The following is a 16,371-nucleotide window of genomic DNA, read 5'->3' as shown; positions in this document are numbered from 1 at the left end:
AGAAAGGGTGGACATTGGGAATTTGTTTCCGTTAGGCGGGAAGACTAGGACCCATGGGCACAGCCTTAGAATTAGAGGGGGTCAATTTAGAATGAAAATGAGAAGACATTTCTTCAGCCAGAGAGTGGTGGGCCTGTGGAATTCATTGCCACGGAGCACAGTAGAGGTCGGGACATTAGGTGTCTTCAAGGCAGAGATTGATAAATTCTTGATCTCGCAAGGAATTAAGGGATACAGGGAGAGTGTGGGTAAGTGAATTTGAAATACCCATCAGCCATGATTAAATGGCAGAGTGGACTCGATGGGCCTTGCTTCCACTCCTATGTCTTATGATCTTATAATCTTGTGCTGAGTAAGTGAGCGATTGTGTTACCTGAAACACTACTTCAGTCGTGTCTCCCACCCTTTGTCCTCCTCTAACCAAAAAAAAATTTTGTGTGCTGGATTGGGAATTTTTTTAATCTTTATTTTTGAATAGTCTGCTTGGGAATTTAGAATAGTGGGAATGGAGGTTTGGGCAGTTGAATATTCCTCCTGCAGAATGTGGGATGTAAGGGTCATCAGTAGTGTCCCTACTGACTGCATCTGTGGCAAATGCACCCAACTCCAGCTCCCCGAAAACCACGTTAGGAAACTGAAGCTGGGGATGAACGGGAGGTGGAGGGGGTTATTGTGAGGAGTTACAGGGAGATAGTCAGACTGGATTACTGTTAGGGGACGGTAAGGGAATCAGCAGGCAATGCAGGGATCCCCAGTATTCTGTTTCGGATACTGTTGCGGGGGTTGTGGTGGGTGGGGGAGGGTACACTTACCAGGGGTAATCCATGGGGTACAGGTCTCTGGCACAGAGTCTGTCCCTGTTGCTTAGAACAGAAGGGGGGAGATGGGCATTGCATTAGTCATTGGCGACTCTATAGTTAAGGGAACAGATAGGAGGTTCTGTGGGAACAAGAAAGATGCATGGTTGGTGTGTTGCTTCCCAGGTGCCAAGGTTCATGATGTCTTGGGATCCTTGAGGGGGAGGGGGAACAGCCCCAAGTCATGGTCCTCATAGGCACCAATGATAGAGGTAGGAAAAGAGATGGGGATGTAAGGCAGAAATTCAGAAAGTTGGTTGGAGTTGTTATCTCTGGTTTTGTTAGCCATGCCATGTGCTAGTGAGGTGAGAAATAGAGAGAGAGAGAGGAGTTGAACACGTGGCTACAGTTATTGTGCAGGAGGAAGGGTTTCAGACACCTGGACAATTGAGGCTCTTTCTGGGTTAGGTGGGACCTCTACAAACAGGATGGTTTAACTCTGAACCAGAGGGGTACCAATATCCTGGAGGGGAAATTTGCTAATTCTCTTCGGGAGGGTTTAAACTAATTCAGCAGGTGGACGGGAACCTAAACTCAAGTTCCAGTGTCCAGGGCTTGAGAGTAGTGAGGTCTGAAATGTGGTTTCAAGGTCACAAAAGTACACCAGCAAGCAGGAAGGTGGTTTGAAATGTGTCTATTTCAATGCCTGGAGCATCCGGAATGAGGTGGGCATGGGTTAGTATCTGGGACTTCAATGTTGTGGCCATTTCAGAGACATGGATAGAGCAGGGACAGGAATAGTTGTCACTGGTTCCAGGATTTAGATGGTTCAGTAAGAATAATAGTCAATTGGGTAAAAGAGGGGGAGTGTGGCCTCTGTTGGTCAAGGACAGTTTTACGGTGACAGAAAGGATGTTTGAGGACTGATCTACTGAGATAGTATGGGCTGAGGTTGGAAACAAGAGTACACTGCCTGCAACAGTAATAGACTCGCCAACTTTCAGGGCATATAAATGGTCATTGGATAGGCATATGGACAAGAATGGAATAGTGTAGGTTAGATGGGCTTCAGATTGGTTCCACAGGTCGGCACAATATCGAGGGCCAAAGGGTCTGTACTGTGCTGTAATGATCTATGTTCTATGCTCTATGCTCAGGCCCCACCTAAGGCACATATATATTCACGAAGTGAAGCACCATGCCTCTAAAACGAACCATGAGCTGGAGCAGATGGCCTGGCGTATGCTCCTTAACCTTCAAGATCATTGATTAGAAAAAAAAGAGGCCAACAAGATAGCCATCCTGCCAGAATTGGAGGCCAGGTGACTCAAGAAGACCCTTCCTTGCCCCATAGCTTCATCTCCTGAAATGATATGAGTCTCTTGCAGGAGGCTGACTGAGGAGTGAGAGGATACGGAATCTACACTGGGCCTTTCCGCTGCCATTGACGTTGTGACTGCAGAATATGGCACCACCATCAGTTCGAACAATGAAAGAAAACCCATGCACTGAATGGAGGAGGGACGCTTGCCCTCCTCCACTGCTGCATCGTCTTTCTGTCACTCCTGAGGCTGCTTATAGCTGTTGGGCAGACATAAGTTGAAGCAGTAGAGAATTTCATCTCCCTTGTGCTTGACAGTAAACACCTCCATGTCCTCCTCCTGGGCCAGGTAATTGATTACTTGTTGCCTAAAGGAGTAAACGTGATTCAGGTGGGCCTCCTTCAGATGGAGCAGCAGCAATGCCACACCCGACCTCACCTCCCCTAGCAGGCAGTGGTGGGGAAGAAGGAGCTCAGATGGCACAAACACTGGGACGTTCAATAAAATAACCTCTAAGCAACTACCCCCAGAGGATAGTCAAGAATGTCCCACCGATAATAAGCCCGTTCTCCAGGGCGAAGTGCACTGACCATTTAGTCTTCAGGAAGAACATCATCTTACGTACATCTTTAATGCAGCGACAATGGTGGGGACGTTGACTATCCCTGCCAAGACCACTGCGCAATCCTCCAAGATTATCTTGGGGTACCTGTATCATTTCACTCCGAGCTTTCTAGTCAGATATGCAAAGGAGGACAATGAGGTCCCTGGTGCCTCTCAACCAGCACCACCACCTTCCCACGTACACATAACAGAACAGAAAATGACAAAGCCTTCTCAGGCCTTACCTGTCCCAACCAGCTACCCAATCCATAGGTTCCACACAACAGTCCTCAAAGTCCACATCAGTCACTGACAGAGTAACAAAGAGAGGACCCATTGTTATGAAATTGTAGGCGTATGCTGTACCTTTAAGAGAGTGAATGCTGTTCTGCATTGAGAGCTTAAAAACATCTGTCATGTGATGAACTAGCAGTTCCTGAGTGTACTGTAACATTTGGCTGTGAAATAGCTACCTGAGTTGGTTTCTGTTTTGATAACAATTCAAGTTCAACCAATCAGTTTAAATTATGTCCCAGGACACTAAAACCCAATCGAGTATGAATTTATTGTTTTGCCAACATCTAACCAATGAGACGATCCAATATTGGGGATATAAAAAAAGGCAGGCAGTTTGAAAGTCAGACAGAGTAACTGTCATCAGCAGAGCAACTGCCAATTAAAACACTCTGTATCAAAGGTATCATTTCATATGAAACATATTTGCAGTAACAGAAAGATGATGATCCAGGGAGATCTTCAGCCAGAAGGAAGAAACACATCAATGACAAGTGCCACTATATGGTTTTGTAAATAAGTTGACATAATTTTAATAAGTGTTTTATTGAAACAGTATATTGTTGCAGAGTTGGATGCAGATAATAAGCAGTAAAGAGAAAGAGGGGCTTAGAGTTGTGAATAGTTGGTTAATGTTCACTTTTTGAGTTAAAGAATAAATTGATATTATTTTCTGTAAATAGTGGAATTTGTCTCTCATTTTCAACAGATTATGAGGTGAGGTGAGCTTTTCTGAGTGTTTGGTTTAATTGATAGAAGGGTTCACCGCCGTGTCATAACACCATGCTTCAAACAGTTCCCAGCCCCAGACTGCAAACTAGTCACTCACATACAAGGGTTCAGGCGCCAAGTTGTCAATGTCCAGGTCTGAATCCCCAGACTGAAGAAAAATATCCACGCTGCAGGAATCAACTCTTCTGGGCACCAGCTGAGCAGAAATGTAGACCGCCAGGCTTCCCAGGGCAGCAGCAACAGAAAGCCCCAAACTCGAGGCCTCAATTCAGCAGCAGCAACTCCCAGGCACAGCAGGTATTGTTACTTCTGTCTTTAACTCACTGAGGAGTGATACAAGCCACCAGGATTCCAAAGGCAGCAGCAACAGAGTCTCAACGCTTGCAGGCTGCATCACCCAAGGCCTCAATCAGCAGCTGTTACTCCTCCCAAGACAGCAGGTGTTCCCATTTCATTCTCGAATCTCTAACTGACGCAGGTAGCAAGCATAGTGCAGACTGCCAGCACACTACTCTGTACAATCAAGGAACTCTCCTACTGCCACCCTCTGTGTGTTACTGTTGAGCAAATTTTATATCCAAATGGCTGGCTCTCCTTGGATTCTATATGATCTACCTGATTACTGAGTCTACCATGTGGAATTTTGTCGAAGACCTCGCTAAAGTCCACATAGGCAATATCTACCACTCCGCTTTCATCTATTGTGTTGGTCACCTTTTTAAAAAGCTTGTGAGACACGATTTCCCATGCACAAAGCCATGCTCACTTTCCCTATTCAGTCATTGTCTTTCCAAATGCATGTAGGTCCTGTGTCTCAGAAACCTATCCAACGACTTACCCAGTGACATATGACTCACCAGTCTACAGTTCCCTGGCATTTCTTTACATCCCTTCTTAAATAATGACACAACATTAACCACCCTCCAGTATTCTGGCACCCCACCTGTGGCTGTCAATGGTACAAATATCTCTATGAGGGGCACCATAATGTTCTCACAGATCTTGGACAGCCTGCTATTATACGAAGCGCTGTTCCCTCATTGTTTTTGTGTGAGTGCATTAGCATGCTGCGTAATCACAGATCAGGAACAAATTAATGTATAGCAGACCACATCTCCCTCTTTGTGTTGGTCACAGTTGGCTCTGTTAACACAGACCTGGGATATCCTGGGTAGAATACAGTATTTCGTCTCTGTGCCATGTGGTTTTTTTTGCTGTTAACATATAACCAGAGATAGCCTGAGTAATGCAGAAAGTACAGGAACCTTGTTGTCCAAGTATGAAAGTCTCAGTCTGCTGGGTTAACCAGGGACAGCCTGTGGAAGATACAGAATACAGCTCCATCATCATCTGTGTGTGTAGGGCTCAATCAGGTGGGTACGTACAGAACAGGGACAGACTGAGAAGTGGGGTTTATCATGATATTGGAATGTTTAAGATGTGCACTGCATAGTATTTTAATTACCTCAGCCTCTCACGTCCAGAATCAGTTTAGTGGAGATAAGGATTTGAAGGGTGTAGTAACTTTGTGAGCACAATCCCAACAAGTGTCTGCACCTTCTGGAGAGACACTTCTGGCTCAGAATGAAGGGCAGCTATTAAAACTCAGTATACTCAGAGAAGCCTCACAGCTCATTGTCAATTTCATCAAACCAACACCAGTTTTGATTAGAGAGATAGAAACCAGTTGTGACACAGAAACAGTCTTGTTCAATTGAAACAGATTGATTGAGGAGCCCAGCCACATGACAAAAACTCTGGTCTTCGATTAAAGGTTTCATTATACATTTTTGTGAGCCCTTGCTCAGGTCTGGTGAGAAGCAATTTTAATTGTTACCATTCAAATCTAATAGCCACTGCCGAAGTCTGCCTCTTGTATGATCTCCTTTGAAACCTTGTTCAGGAAGAAACCTTGCAGGTGCTGGAAAAGTGGGTATCAAGCTGATGGCATTGTGCTGCCTTCAACTTTAAAAATGAAGTCAGTCAAATGCACCCACTTGAAATTCATTGGTTTTTAAGTACTAATCTCAGATGACAAACACATAGACATATGTACACTCGCAGACAGACTCACACAGAGACACACAAACACTTCTAGACACACACACTCCTACACACAGACACACTCACTCCTACAGACACATACACTCATGCAGACCCTCTCTCATACACAAGCTCTGTCTCATATGCTCACCTATACATTCACACATTCACACACACACACGCACTCTCTCAAAAACTGTAATGGAAATGTTACGTTTACTGTGAAATTTGAAAGAGAATGCCTTCCTAAAACTTAATGATATGCTGAGCTTTGTAAAAAAAAATACTTTGATGAGGTTTTCAGCCAGCTTGTCTCTGTTTGAATTTTGTAAACATTTAACTCGGCCTTGTGACAGTCGAAATAGGCAAAAGCTCAAGAACTGTTATGTCCAAGACCAGGGGATGAGAGAATAACAACTTGAGTTTTCCCAGTCTTTGCCCTTGAGAGCATGATAAGAAACAGTATAAAGCTGAACAATGCTCAGGTACCCCTTACATTGAGGCATCTAGCTGAATGTACTGGGTCAATTCTGCAGAATTTAAATAAAGCTCCTTTCTTTGCACTTACTAACAGTTGAGCCAAGTCGATTTAATTTCCACGACAGTAAACCTGGGGGCTCATCCTGGGACCCTGCGACTGGGTGGGATTCTGAAGATTCCCAGGAGGCATAGGCACCAGCACCTTGAAGGACTTTCACTTCATCTTGAGTGCTGAATTGGCCCTTTTGCATAAGAGGACTGGGAATCTGTAGATCGCCCTATCATCAGGGTTTGAACTGAATAGGGTCGGGGTAAGAGACGTGGCTTAAGTAATCCTGCATGGAGACTCATTCTAAGAGAATAAATACAGCAGGTAAAGGGTTCAGTGAACTCTCGCATGGTATTAGATCAAAACCCAAGGGAAGGGGATTGCCGTCTCTAGAGTGTTTAGGAGACAGCAAGTTTAAGGGTGGTTTTAGACTTGGATCCACCACTGGCTGAGTTGGAATCGCCAAAGACGTACCGAATATGTGATTTCTTGGTTTACGAAAACCAAGGCATTGAGGCGAACCCACCCAATGCGAGAGGGGACCTCCAGAGATAAGAAAGCAAATCAAAGGGAAAAGATAATGGTACCACGAGAGAGAAAGAGAGCTGAACATTTTTCCAGTTACACTAAAAATGGGCTCCGGCAAGACCAAACAAAAGGAGAGTCCACACAGGACTTGGAATGGCCAACCAAAAATACAATACATGCTAAATAATTACAGCCCAGAGTCTGTTAAGCAGTTAGAATTGTGGACCAAGGAATGTGATTTTCCGGTGGGAGGAAGTTTTAGTAAAAGACAGCTGGAAATATTGAGATCGAGGTTGGAGGAGAGAGAGAAGGAGAAAAGGAAGGGAAAAATAGAAGCTGTGAATTGGATTGCTTATAACATGTGGAAGGTTGAGGCTGATATCAGAGAAAGGAAATCTCAAGGGATAGATCAAATACACATGCAAACACCAGCGCACATGCAGATGCATGTGGAGAACAACCTAACAAAGTTGTACAGTCTCTTAAGTCAGTTTCAGATCCTGACCTTGATGACTGCCCTCCAAGACCTACAGCCCCCCAAGACCTACAGCCCACCTACAAGATCCGCCTGGCGAAGGTTCCACGTCAGCGGCAGCCACCTCAGAATCTGCTGAATCACCAATAGCCCGCCATACTCGCAACCAATTGAAGCAAGAAGCCCAAAAGAAGGACGGCCACTCCAAGATGGAAAGGCATCCAGGGCCTGTTCGCGATCACCCCCCAATAGATGATGAGTCAGACAGTGAGGGTACTGGTGTACGATCATCTAACCAGGTAGTTCTGCAAGCCCCAATGGTTGAAGTTGTACATCCAGAAGGGTATCCAGTGTTGGTCCACTGACCATGGACAATGAAGGATTGGAAAAGTGGCTATGGGCAGTTGCCTGACCCACGTGAGGTTAGAGGTAACAAGTTCACCAAAGAAGTGACAAAGTTCTGTACTGAGTTCCGTTCCACGTCACATGAGATGAGACGTCTTCTGGGACAAAAACTAGGTGCCGATGTCACCAAAATCAAGTGTAGATGGCCAGCCGTAAACATCTATATCAGATCAAGTGGAAGAGAACAGAGACTTTGCAGCGCTGGCAACCGCCTGTAGGGAGGCATTCCCAGTTTGAATGGACATGACCAAAATAGCAATGTGTAAACAATGGGAAGGTGAGACAGTGTCCCAGTACCTTACACTGAAGTCCATAACGCCCATAGTGGACTGAGACCACCCGACGACATAACGGCGGCAGAGATCACGGCGTATGAGACATACCTGAGGAACAGCTTCATCAATGGAATGAAGGATGAAATAGCGATAAAGGTAAAAGACACATGTATTACCTGGGACACGAGAAAGCTGAATTTGATAGAACAACATGTGATTCATGCTGAAAAATTGCTTACCCAAGAGAAGGATAAGCGGAAACTAAAGGTGGATCAGCAAGCACATACAGCTCAGCTTACTCTGATGCAGATGGTCACCCAGCCGTTGGAGGGAGGTGCTGCGGAAAAAGAGAGAGGAAGAGGTGCTGGCAGAGGTAGCTCTGGCGGGTGCTTTGTTTGCGGAGCAATGGACCACTGGGTGAGTCAGTACCCACACAGACAGCTCAATCGGGCCTGGAGGCTGGACAGCAGGGTGACTGACAGGGGAAGGCTGAGGTGGAGGTGGGCAGCCCACAAGGTACAGGTAAGCCTCGTTCCTTTATGCTTGGCAACAAAGACTCGCTTATGCTAATCTCTTCTACTAACGTTACGGGCACTGAGACATGTCCCACCTCTATATAGAGCGCTGAGATTGCAAAGTGTGGACAGTATGTTCAAATCACAATGATGTGTATAAGTCAATGCCTACCTCTATGTTAAATGTGGAAGGTACTTCAGTTACCTTTTTGGTAGATACAGGGGCAACATAGTCCTTAAATTAAGCCAGTTTAGACAATCGATGCAAATAAAGGTGAGTGAAAGGTTCCTGAACTCAATGGGTGCATCAGGGGTCGTGCTACGAGAGAGATTTACCGCATCCTTGCAGAGCACAATACCTGTTGAAACCCGAGACTACAGAAGGAATTACTCCAGTCTTTGAATTCCTCCTAAAGGCTGGAGTGATAATCTTCTGTGAAAACTCACCGGTGAGAACCCCCATTTTTCCGGCCAAAAAAGCAAACATTCCAGGTGAACTGGAGGAATGGAGGCTTGTTCAAGACCTGCAGGCAGTCAATAACACTGTTGTCCCGTGCACCCTAAATGTTCCTAACCCCTATACTATATTAGCTCAAATTCCACCGGACAGTAAATGGTTCTCTGTTGTGGATTTAGCAAATGCCTTCTTTAGTGTACCGGTGCACCCAGATAGTCAATTCTGGTTCAAAGGGAAATCATATGCATTCACGCGACTTTGTCAAGGTTACTGAGTCCCCTACCATATATAATGAGGCTCTACGAAGGAGTCTGGAGATTCTTGTCTTAACCCCGGGATCAGCGCTTCTGCAATGTCCTTACTGCTTCCTGAGCAAAAGACAGAACTCATGTCGGCAGCATGTTGGCTGAGGTACAATACTGTGTTATTGGAGATGCCTAACATAAAGCGATGTAACGTCCTTAACCCTGCTAGCCTTCTCCCCGCAGAAGGAGATGGAGACCCATATGATTGTGTCGCTGTAACTAATGAAATTTGCAGCCCCAGACAGATTTGCAGGATTCACCACTTCAGAATCCGGATATGGAGTTTTTTGTGGATAGGTCAGCATTCAGAAGCAGGGAGACAGGCCAGAACTGTTTTGTTTATGCTGTAGTGACTACCCATGAGGTAGTCAAAGCGGGATCCCTCCTCAACAGAGCTGATTGCCTTGACTGAGGCATGTAAATTGGCTAAGGGAAAGACAGTGAATATTTACACTGATAGCAGATATGCATTCGGGGTTGTACATGACTTTGGAACCCTGTGGAAACACAGGGGCTCCTTGACCTCCACCGGAAAGCCCATCACACACCGTGGCCTGATTTCTGACCTCTTGGAAGTGGTCCTGTTGCTGTGTGTAAACATGAAGCCCACACAAAAAAACAATGATTTTGTTTCTTAATGCAATGCAAGGGCAGACTCAGCAGCAAGAACGGCAGCCCAGCAGCCGCCAAGTAAGCAGATTGACATGTGTAAGACAAAAATTTGTACCCCAACAGCAGATATACAGGAGTTACAGTCAAAGGTCACACTGGAAGAAAAGAGTGAGTGGACAAAAGCAGGATTCAGTGAGGGAAGGAGTATGGTATGGTCCCAATGGTAAACCCTGTCTACCATGATCATTATTTCTATTCTATGCCAAACTAACACACGGTAAAGGCCATGTGTCAAAAGTGGGGAATCAATGACAGTATTTCGGCACACTGGTACACTAAGGGATTTACTCATTGCTCCCAGGAGTATTGTGAATGATGTGTTATCTGTGCCACTAATAATGTGGGGAGGGGAATTCAGATGAGTCAGGCAGCACACCCCCAACCCCAAAGCCCTTTGAATATTACAGATGGATTTTATTGAACTAACACCCAGCAAAAGGAAAAGGTATTGTCTGGTAATAGTTGATATGTTTTCCAAATGGGTGGAAGTGTTCCCCATGTCTAAACAGGATGCCAGTGCAGTAGCCAAAGCTTTGCTAACTGAGATAATTCCGAGATGTGGCATCCCTGAAAGGCTTAGTAGTGACAATGGGGCACCATTTGTCAATAATGCCTGATAGCAGATCAGTGATTATTTGAGAATAAACATGAGACAACACTGTGCCTACCACCCAGCAAGCGGTGGGGCAGTAGAAAGAGAAAATGGTATCTTAAAAAATAAATTGACAAAATGTTGTGAGGAACTAGAGGTGACATAGACAAAGGCACTTCTGATTGTGCTAATGTATATGAGATCTAAGTGGAGAGGAAGAGCTAATCGTAGCCCGTTTGAGATGTTGTTCAGTAAGCCGCCCAACACAGGAATTGACCCAAGACCTAAGGTAAGACAGATAACAGGCCACTGTTAAGAGATGTTGTGTTACTGTATGAAACTCTTTTGTCTGAAATACAGAATCAAGTGAAAGCAGCACTACCCCAGGCAGCAGAAGGGAAGCTGCATGACCTAGAACCTGGAGACTGGATACTGGTGAAAGACTTCAGGAGGAAAATCTGGAAGGCGAAGTGGTGGCTGGGACCATTTCAAGTGCTCCTTACAACACAGACAGCTGTTAAGATCACTGATTTTTAGTTATCTGGCTCTGTATTTCTTTTAAAATCTGGCTGTTTTATTTGGTTGTTGTCCTTGTTGTCGTAAAATGACAAAAATTAAGAAATCTTATATTTATCAGAAATTTTACATTTCACTGTGATGTTTGAAAGAGAATGCCATTCTAAAATTTAATGCTGTGCTGAGCTTTGTAAAAAGTACTTTGAAGAGGTTTGCAGCCAGCTTGTCTCTGTTTGAATTTTGTAAACATTCAACTCGACCTTGTGACAGTCGAACTCAGCGAAAACTGAAGAACTGTTATGTCCAAGAACAACTGTTATGTCTCAGTCTTTGCCCTTGAAAGCATGATAAGAAACAGTATAAGGCAAGTATCTGAACAATGCTCTTACATTGAGACTTCTAGCTGAATATACTGGGTCAATTTTGCAGAATTTAAATAAAGCTGCTTTCTTTGCTCTTGCTAACAGTTGAGTCAAGTCAATTTAATTTCCACAACACAGACTTATACTCCTTTACACTCACATTTGCACACAAACTCATACTCCCTCACAGACACTCATAACCATTCCCCCACCCCCACATACACATAAAAGTTTTGTGGGGTGAATTCATCTCAACCTTGCGACAAACTAACTAGGGCCGAGGCCACATTAGATTGGGGTGTACATTTGTACTTGCAGAGTTACATTTTATTTTGCTCAAAGCTTGCATGAACCCAATTAAGATTCTGTAAATCTGTCTTTCAGATTAGAATCAGTCTGAACATTGTAACACAAACAGTCTCACACAAGGCACCTCACACCTTCAATGCATTATCTGGGCCGACATGACACCAATTGTTAAAGTTCGCTGAGAATGTAGTTTTAAAAAAGTTCTGTGATTTATGTATGAAGGAACTGAAACCAACATGTTCATTCTAAAAGATGAGAGACATAACAAACAATGCAGGCTTTTTTCAATATATAATTTCAGTTACATCACACTATAAACTTTTGCTATAAAGTCTGTGTCTTTAATGAACCGGCAAGGTTCATTATCCAGTACCAAATCTAATGTGGCCTCGTCCCTTGTTGGTTTGTCTACATACTGCGTCAAGAAACCCTCCTGCACACATTGGACAAAACTGACCCATCTCAAGTGAATTATAGTATTCCCAGTCAATATTTGGAAAGTTAAAGTCCCCATAACAACTACCATGTCTCTCTCTTGCTCCTATCGAGGATCATATTTACTATCCAGCCTCTACATCTCTGGAACTATTTGGAGGCCTATAGAAAACTCCCAGCAGGGTAACCTTCTCTTTCTAGTTTCTCATCTCAGCCATACTACCTCAGTAGATGAGACCTCAAATGTCGTTTCTGCAACTGTAATACTGCCCTTGACTAACAGTGCCACACCACCACCTCTTTTACCATTTTCTCTATTCATGCTGAAGCAGACATACTCCTTTGAGGAAGTATCTGCTCTTCTTAGCTCCATCGGTCAGTGTAAATTCATTCTTGCTGGAGAGATTAGATTAGATTAGATTAGATTACTTACAGTGTGGAAACAGGCCCTTCGGCCCAACAAGTCCACACCGACCCGCCGAAGCGCAACCCACCCATACCCCTACATTTACTCCTTACCTAACACTACAGGCAATTTAGCATGGCCAATTCACCTGACCCGTACATCTTTGGACTGTGGGAGGAAACCGGAGCACCCGGAGGAAACCCATGCAGACACGGGGAGAACGTGCAAACTCCACACAGTCAGTCGCCTGAGTCAGGAACTGAACCCGGGTCTCAGGTGCTGTGAGGCAGCAGTGCTAACCACTGTGCCACCGTGCCGCCCAAAGATCTCAACTGAACCCAGAAGAGGGGGGACTATGGTGATAATCAGAAGAGCTCATCATCGTTCGTGCACCTAGTTAAGACTTTTGACTTGGTTGACATCTGCCAAAATCTCCACCCCGATTCCATAGCCATCATCTCTGTGAGGTCTGAGGTTGGAGTATCTAGACAGGACAGTGAAGAAGGCTTTTGACACACTGACCTTTATGAATTAGAATTAAATTAGAATTAGAATCCCTACAATGTGGAAACAGGCATTGTGCATGTGAAATCATGTCTCACAAACTTGATTGAGTTTTTTGAAGAAGTAACAAAGAAGATTGATGAGGGCAGAGCAGGAGATGTGATCTATATGGACTTCAATAAGGCTTTCAACAAGGTTTTTTCATGGGAGACGGATTAGCAAGGTTAGATCTCATGGAATACAGAGAGAACTAGCCATTTGGATACAGAACTGCCTCAAAAGGTAGAGGACAGAGGTGGTGGTATTTTTCAGTCTGGAGGCCTGTGACTAGTGGAGTGCCACAAGGATCGGTGCTACTATTTGTCATTTACATAAATGATTTGGACGTGAGCATAAGAGGTACAGTTAGTAAGTTTGATGAAGACACCAAAATTGGAGGTGTAGTGGACAGCAAAGAGGGTTACCTCAGATTACTACAGGATCCGGACCACATGGGCCAATGGGCTGAGAAGTGGCAGATGGAGTTTAATTCAGATAAATGTGAGGTGCTGCATTTTGGGAAAGCAAATCTTAGCAGGACTTATACACTTAATAGTAAGGCCCTAGGGAGTGTTGTTGAACAAATAGACCTTGGAGTGCAGGTTCGTAGCTCCTTAAAAGTTGAGTCGCAGGTAGATAGAATAGTGAAGAAGGCATTTGGTATGCTTTCCTTTGTTGGTCAGAGTATTGAGTACAGGAGTTGGGAGGTCATGTTGCGGCTGTACAGGGCACTGGTTAGGCCACTGGTGGAATATTGCATGCAATTCTGGTCTCCTTCCTATCGGAAAGATGTTGTGAAACTTGAAAGAGTTCACAAAAGATTTACAAGGACGTTGCCAGGGTTGGAAGATTTGAGCTATAAGGAGAGGTTGAACAGACTGGGGCTGTTTTCCCTGGAGCGTCGGAGGCTGAGGGGTGACCTTATAGAGGTTTACAAAATTATGAGGGGCATGGATAGGGTAAATAGACAAAGTCTTTTCCCTGGGGACAGGGAGTCCAGAACTTGAGGGCATAGATTTAGGGGGAGAGGGGAAAGATATAAAAGAGACCTCAGGGGCAACGTTTTCACACAGAGGGTAGTACGTGTATGGAATGAGCTGCCAGAGGATGTGGTGGAGGCTGGTATAATTGCAACATTTAAGAGACATTTGGATGGGTATATGAATAGAAAGCGTTTGGAGGAATATGGGCCGGGTGCTGGCAGGTGGAACTAGATTGGGTTGGGATATCTGGTTGGCGTGGACAGGTTGGACCAAAGTGTCTGTTTTCATGCTGTACATCTCTATGACTCTATAAGTCCACACCAACCATCCGAAGAGTAACCCATCCAGACCCATTCCTCTCCCCTATATGTACACCTGACTAATAGCCTACACTATGGGCAATTTAGCATGGTCAATTCACCTAACCTGCACATCTTGTTGGATTGGAGCACTCGGAGAAAACCCACACAGACCTTGGGAGAATGTGCAAACTCCACACATTCAAATCAAACCTGGGTCCCTGATGCTGTGAGGCAGCAGTGCTAACCACTGAGTCACTGTGCCGCCCCTGACTTTATCAATCAGGGTATAGAGTACAGAAGTTATGTTGCAGTTATAAAGGATATAAGTGAGGCCGTACTTGTAGTAGTGTGTTCAGTTTTGATCATCTTGGTATTGGAAGGATGGTATTAAACTGGAAATAGCACAGAAGAAATTTACAAGGACGTTGCCTGGACTCAATGGTATGGGTTATAGGGAGAGATTGGCCAAGTTAGGACTTTTTCTTTCAAACATAGGGGACTGAGGGTAGACCTTATAGTGGTGTATAAGATCACGAGAGGCATGGATAGAGTGAACGTTGTCTATCTTGTACGTTGCAGGCAAGGATGTCCGGAGGCATGGTACATTGGGTAAACCGAGCAAAGGCTATGATAATGGATGTATGGGCACCGCACAACAATCAACAGACAGGAGGGTTCCCTCCCAGTTGGGGAACACTTCAGTGGTCTAGGACATTCAGCCTCGGACCTTCAGATGACCATCCTCCAAGGTGGACTTCGGGACAGGCAGCGGAGAAAAGTGGCCGAGCAGAGGCTGATAGCTAAGTTCGGTACCCATAGGGAGGACCTCAACTGGAACCTTGGGTTCATGTCACATTACAGGTGACCGCCATTGCACTACACACATGCACATATATTCCTACACACACACACTCCTATACACACAAAAGCGCACACAGACACCAACACACCCTTACAGACACACAGACTCCCACACGCACCCCCTCACAGACTTAAGACACTCTGCACTCATTACACACACTTTCTCACACTCACAACCCCCACTCCAGTCACACACACACACACACCCATATATTTTGTGAGGTGAATTTGTACTTGCAGGGTTACATTGTACTTTGCTCAAAAACTGCATGTATTCATGTAGAACTCTGAGCTCATAAACTGCATGAATTTATATACAACTCCGTTATCTCACTTATTAAATTAGAAACAATCTAAACATCATGGCATAGACAGAGAACACAGGGGGCCAACACCTTCAACATATTGTCTAGCTATCACCATTGTTAACAGCTAACTCAGGAATGCAACTTTTTTTTTAAAAAAGGTTTTGTGATTTACACATGAAAGAAGTGGAACTATCACTGTATTGTAACAGATGAAAGGCTTAACAGACAATCAATTTTTCTAAGTATAATTTCAGTTACATCACACTGTAAATTTTTGCTATAAATTCTGTGTGTTAGAATTGAGCCCTCCACTATCACCTGATGAAGGAACGTCGCTCCGAAAGCTAGTGTTCTTCCAGTAGGAGGGGGGGTTGGGCTGGGGAGAAGGTAGCAAAGAGTGCCATAGACGGATGGGGATGAAGGTTTGCCTAGTTGAATATCATAACATTCAAAGTTATGAGACAAGTGCTGAAAAACAGGACCAGTGGAGATTCAGTAGTGTGTATTAAAGATTCTGTTCTCTCCATGAGCCTGCTCTGTGCCATTTGTGTCTTTTACTATGCGCATCTAAATAGAGGGTGACTTGGTGACAGGATAGTAGCCTTCATGGAGTTATGTCAGTGGCGACAAGAGGAAAAATCATCCCTGAAGAGATTCACTGCAAGTGTTGCCTTTGAATTGGGGTAAGCATTTTTTTTCCCAGGCGAAGAACAATGTGCAATTTGTTTGCGCACGCAGACCCTCAGGTTTTTTTTTGATTATTAGGTGTGGACAAAGAGTTGAGCTGGAAGAAAAATAGCAG

The sequence above is a fragment of the Hemiscyllium ocellatum genome, chromosome 20 (assembly GCF_020745735.1).
Source record: "Hemiscyllium ocellatum isolate sHemOce1 chromosome 20, sHemOce1.pat.X.cur, whole genome shotgun sequence".
NCBI classification, from domain to species: domain Eukaryota; kingdom Metazoa; phylum Chordata; class Chondrichthyes; order Orectolobiformes; family Hemiscylliidae; genus Hemiscyllium; species Hemiscyllium ocellatum.
This window is presented reverse-complemented; position numbering follows the sequence as displayed.